The sequence below is a fragment of the Ailuropoda melanoleuca genome, chromosome 13, assembly GCF_002007445.2.
Source record: "Ailuropoda melanoleuca isolate Jingjing chromosome 13, ASM200744v2, whole genome shotgun sequence".
Lineage (NCBI taxonomy): Eukaryota > Metazoa > Chordata > Mammalia > Carnivora > Ursidae > Ailuropoda > Ailuropoda melanoleuca.
In genome coordinates, this window is record NC_048230.1 from 43,908,730 (window position 1) to 43,914,493 (window position 5,764).

Here is a 5,764-nt window from a genome sequence, read left to right on the forward strand (position 1 = left end):
GGGGGGGGGGGGCGCCAGGGTCCCGCCAGGCGACTAGCGCACCTCCCCCTTCCCCCGGCCCCGCCCAGGCCCCCAGGCCCGCCGCCCCGCACGGGAGGATGGGAGCTTCCTGGGGCAGTGGCATCGCGTGGCGTCGTCCTGCTGGGCCACCAGGAGCCACCACGCAGGTTAGCTGTGGCCCAAAGTTCTGTCCTGTGTCGGATTTTGGCCTGGGGACGCGTGGGTAGCATCCGCAGGCTGTCATCTCGGTGCTGACCACCCACATCACCGCGCCCCAGGCACAGAGGCCCCCACAGCAGAGACACGCACACACCTGTCCCCACGGGGACACGGCGCGCATACGTGTGCGGGCATGCTTGCGTGCGGGGCTGATCCCTGTCTCAGGACGGAAGGCCCTGCAGGGAGAGTGTGGGAAGCGCTGGTTTGGGGATTCATTACGGACAGGGCTGGGGGCAGCCCGGCCGCCTGCCTACGATTTCCAGCGAGCAGGAGGACAGCCCCCACGGACCCATTCTTCTCCGAGTTTTTAACCAGGGGCTTTGCTAGGAACTGGAGCCATCAGCTCTTCTCCTGGAGGGCGTGGGAGACCCCTCCCCAGCCCTGCCTGGCCTGGCAGGTGGCCCGGCATCGGGGGTTAGGATGGAGCTGCAAGAGAGTTTAAATTACTGTCTGTTGTCCGTTCCTCAGCTAATTGGTTTCCGGGTGACCCTGGCGGTGTTCAATCGATTTCCCCTCCTCGGCAGAAACAGCTGGAAGAGGGACAGCCCCTTCGTTCTATCTGAGGGACGGGGCCTTCAGCCACGCTTGAGGGGTGGGCTTCATGCCTCCAAGACAGGCCCAAGGGCGTGCGCTGTGCCCCCCACCCACCTCTCCGGCCAGAACATCCTGGGTCAGGGCTGCCCCCGAGGCCCCCACCTGCCAGGCCCCAGCTGGCACAAAGCCACCCACCTGTACCAGCGAGTGGCCTGCCCAGCCGCACAGCCTGGCCTCGGGGTCAGGAGGCAGAGGCCCACCCCGTGGCTTCGCAGGAATCTCTCCCAGGCCTTCCCTTGACAGTGCTTGTCTCCCCGACCCCCGCGCTGGGAGGTGCTGTTCACAGCAGGGGAGAGGCGGTTCGAGGAGGCTTCACCCAGGAGCCTCAGCCCAAGGGGCCTCCCTGGAGGACTGGCTGGCTGGCCGCAGCACCAGGCCCAGCAGGACAGGCGGCCAAGGCTGCAGATGAACGACCCAGGAGCTGCCCGCTGTGCAGACGGAGTTGCGAAAGGACCGTTAAGGGGGACAAGTCGCCACCCCGGATGGAAGCACTGATCCAGGTGGGCAGCAGAGCTGGCCCGGTGCGCCAGCCCTCCACGTGGGAGTCCAGACTGGGGCCTCCCAGAGCGGCCCCCGACTGTGGTGGGAAGGGGCTGGGGGGGAGGCCAGTAGGAGCCAGGCCCAGACCAGGCACTTCCGGCCCCCCGGCCAGCTCTGAGGAAACCTCAGCTGTGCACCCCTGGGCTCCCCAGGGAAGGGGGCAGAGGCCAGCAACAACTACAACCCAAGGCAGAGAGGGCCCCACGTGGCTTTTTCTTTCTTTTTTGCTATGTACCAGAACTTTCCAGACTGGGGGAAAAAAGCAAATGGCGCCCCAACAAGGAGCAGCCCGAAAAGAAAACGAAGACACCAATTCCATTTACAAAAAGAACAGGATACCTTGGAACAGATGTAACAAAGGAGATGGAGACTTACACGCTGAGGACCGCAGCACGTGGCGGAAGGCGGACGGCCCAGCACACCGTCGCTGTGCGCTCAGGGGCACAAAGGCCCAGTGGCCATCAGTGGCAACGCTCCACGCATCTCATCGCAATCAAAACCCCTGCCGCCTTTTTGCAGAAATGGAAAGGCCAACCGTCAAATGCATATGGAATTGCAAGGCCCCCAAATACCCAGAACATTCAGTCACGAAAAAGCCAGGAGGGTTTGTATTTCCCTGTTTCAAAACTGACTACAAAGCCACGGTGATGCACACGGTGGTGCTGGGCTGAGGGTGGGCTGCCCGGCCAGGGGAGCGAGATAGAGAGCCCGGGAATGGACACGAACATCTCCCACAGCTGCCTTTCAACAAGGCGAATGGAACCCTCCTCCGGGCGAGCGGTCTCGCAGCACATGGTGCTGGGACCACGGGCCGCGCACGTGCCCGGGATCGAAGGTGGGCTCTCAGCTCACACCGCACGCGAACACGAACTCCAGTGGGTTGACGGCATGAATCTAAGAACCGAAACCGTAGGACTCCTGGGAAAAACACAGGGTAAGTCTTCATGACCTGGAGTTTGATGGTAGATTTCCGGGGACATCTGCAACAAAAGAAAAGGTAGTTGGACTTCCTAAAAAGGACACATTTTGTGCATCAGAGACATTTACCAAGAGTGTGGAAAACGTCTCCAGAGAAGATATTTGCAAATCGTATGCCCGATAAGGTTTAATATCCAGAACACACAAAGACCTCTTACAACTCAACAACCAAGAGACAGACAACCCGATTCTAAAGCGGGAAAGACCCTGACCACTCTTCCAAAGAAGACCCACGGATGGCCAGCGGGCGGAGAGAAGGAAGCTCAGCGTCGCTAGTTTTTAGGACTGTGGAATCAAAACCACCGGGAGCGGCCGCCCCACCCCCGCGGCACCGGCCAAAATCCCAAAGCCGGGCCGGGCTGGTGCGGCGGGAGGCGGAGGGAGTGAAGCCGCGGGCCCCGCGCTGCTAAGCCTACGGTCACTGCGCCGCTCGGCGACTCCACTCCGAGCTACGTTCCCCAGAGAAACGAACACGCGGCCGCACAGGAGCTCATGCACGAGCGCTCTGGGCAGCGCAGTTCACCACAGCCGAGAGTGTCCGCACACAACGGAGTATTTATTACTCAGCTCTGGAAAGCAAGTGCCGACACCGGCCTCAACGTGGACAGACATGGAAGGAGGAGAGACACAGAAAGCCACATACTGTGTACTTCTTTTACGAACTATCTGGAGTCGGCAAGTCCACAGAAATGGAAAGACCAGTGGTTACCAGGAGCTGGGGGACGGGTGGGGAGTGATTACTTTCCGGAGTAATTACTTAACGGAGTGCTTTCCTGGGGTGATGAGAATGTTCTAGAACTACATAGAGGTAGTGGTTGCATGACGTTGTGAAGGCGCTAAATGCACTGAATTGTTCACTTTAAAATGGTGAGTTGTGGGGGCGCCTGGGTAGCGCAGTCGTTAAGCGTCTGCCTTCGGCTCAAGGCGTGATCCCGGCGTTGTGGGATCGAGCCCCACATCAGGCTCCTCTGCTGGGAGCCTGCTTCTTCCTCTCCTACTCCCCTGCTGTGTTCCCTCTCGCTGGCTGTCACTCTGTCACATAAATAAAATCTTTAAATAAAATTAAAAAATAAATAAAATGGTGAGTTGTATGTGACGTGAATGTCACCTCAATACACAAAACGCCCAGACACAGAGGCGAGAGTGTGGTTCCAGAGTGGGGCTTTGGGCTGGTCTGGGTTTGAATCCGGGCTGCACTTGCAGAAAACGGAAACTCTCCTAAGTCCAGCACATCAAGAGGGAGGGCGGGCTGCAGGGACTCGCAGGGCAAGGCTGGGACTTGGGGCCATGAAGGGCCCAGAGGCATCTCAGCCCCTGCCTCTGTAGGGGGCACGAAGCCTGCAGCCCTGGCACCTGGCCCCAGAAACCACCGGCTCGAAGGAAGCGGCGTGGGGATCGGGTGGCCCTGTGGGCAGCCCTCCCACCAACAGCCACAGGCCAGCTTGGGAGGGGGCCCCAAGACCCCTGGCAGGCAGCTAAGTGGCCTCTGAGCGCCGAGTTCAGGGGCAGGTTGTTGCCGTGCACCTGCTATCTCCTGCCGCGTGACAAAGAACCCAGCTCAGCCGCTCACCGCAAGCCCACCGTCACCTCCGTGTGGGAGGGTCAGGGTGCCGAGCAGCCACACGGGTGGTCCTGGCTCCGAGCTCCCTCTGTGGGGTTGCATCAAACTGTCGGCCAGGACAAGGCCCGTGCTTTTATAACCTAGTCTCAGAAGCGCCAGGCAGTCCGCTGTCACTCAGAGCGGCATGGGCACCGTGTGGGAGGGGAGGCCCAAGGGCCCTTCTGGACCTGTCCACCCCGCAGCTCCTGCGACAGCACGGCTGAGGGACAGCCCCACCCAGCCCTTGCCCCCTGCCCCCGGGCCTCTGCGCCCGCACCCATGGTCCCCTGTCCTGCAGGCCCCTTCTCTACTCTCCCACTCCCAGACACCCTTCCTGGGTCTGGGACCACCACACCTGGGTGCAGCATGAGCGGAGCACCTCGGCACCCCGGGGCCACCCCTCCCTGCTCACACCCCACAGGCAGCACCCGCTAGGCACATGTCCGTCTGCTCCTCACGGCCCCGTCCAGGCCTCATCGCTCCCGTGTCCGCCCTCCCACGGAGGCCAGGGGCTCAGGGTCAGTGCCCTGCTCCTGTTGCCCCCTCACAGGGAGTGGTGTGGACCGGTGTGCGTCTGCGGTGATTCTCTCCAAAAGGGCCGCCCCCAGCTGCTGGTCCGTGCCGCCTGTCCTCTCCCGAGCACCTGCCCCCTCCACCCGGGCTCACCAGGACGGCCCCGCATGGCCTCCAGGGCCGTTTCCCACCGCCACCCTGTCTCCCACGGGGGAGCAGCCCGAGCCACCTTTAGAAATCAGGTGAGGTCAGCCCTCCCCAGGTCGGGCTAGGAGCCTCCAACGAGGGGGCCCCGTCCCTGCTCCCACACTGCGCCCTCACTGTCCGTCTGTGTGGGGTGCTCTGGAGACCGGATGCCACATCCCCATCAGGACACCATGCCATCCCATGACCCCATGCCTGAGGTAAACCCATGGCAGCAGCCAGAGCAGGGCCTGCACACAGTAGGCGCCGAATGCGTGCGTGGAAGATGGATGACTGAAGGAGTACATGAACCGCTGATAAGCGGACAGATGATGACATCTCCTAGCCCGGCAGACCCAGGGCAGAGCCGGGTCCGGGAAGCTCTCTACCCGACCCCGGGCTTCTCGGACCCACCTTCCTGCGAGGACCCCCAGAAGCCACGGCCTGCTGGGTGCCAGGTGCTGGGGTGTGACGGGCCACGTGCTGAGGTGCTGGGATACGGGGCGGGGTCACTGGGCGCACGTGCCCGGGGCGGGGTCTCCACGGGGAGCCCATGGCGGCCAGGCGCCGCCGCTAGGCTGTCCTGCAGCGCCACCGCGTGGCCGCCGCGGGGGCTCACCGCCACCCGACCGCAGCCCCGACAGCGTCGCGCGGGAGGCTTCCAGGAAGGACGTGGGTGCCCCTGCGGCCCCGCGCGGCCACCCCTGGTCCCGCGTCTATTCCTCTCTCAAGGCCCTAAAAGACGTGTCTCAACACTTGACCTGCTGTGGTCCGGTGTCTCCACGCCCGTGGGGCCTGCAACGGTCGCCGGCAAACCGAACCTCTGTGGGGCCTCCCATGGCCCTCCCCCCTGCAGCCCGCCCTGGCCCTCCCCCTGCAGTCCCTCCCAGGCCTCCCCCCTGCAGCCCCAACCTCTCAGAGCTGCCTCCCTTCCCCCGCCCTCCCAAGGATGCCTGCCCTGTAGGCTCCCAAGGCCCACCCGTGGGGCTGCTCCAGTGTCCACCGTAGTGTCCACACAGTGGGTCCGGCCGACACTCTCACCTGTGTCTTCAACACCGTTTCCTGAGCTCACACGCAATCCCTGGTGTGAAATTTGCCCGGATTCTTCTGACTTCTTCCGGAATGTTCTTTGGCTCA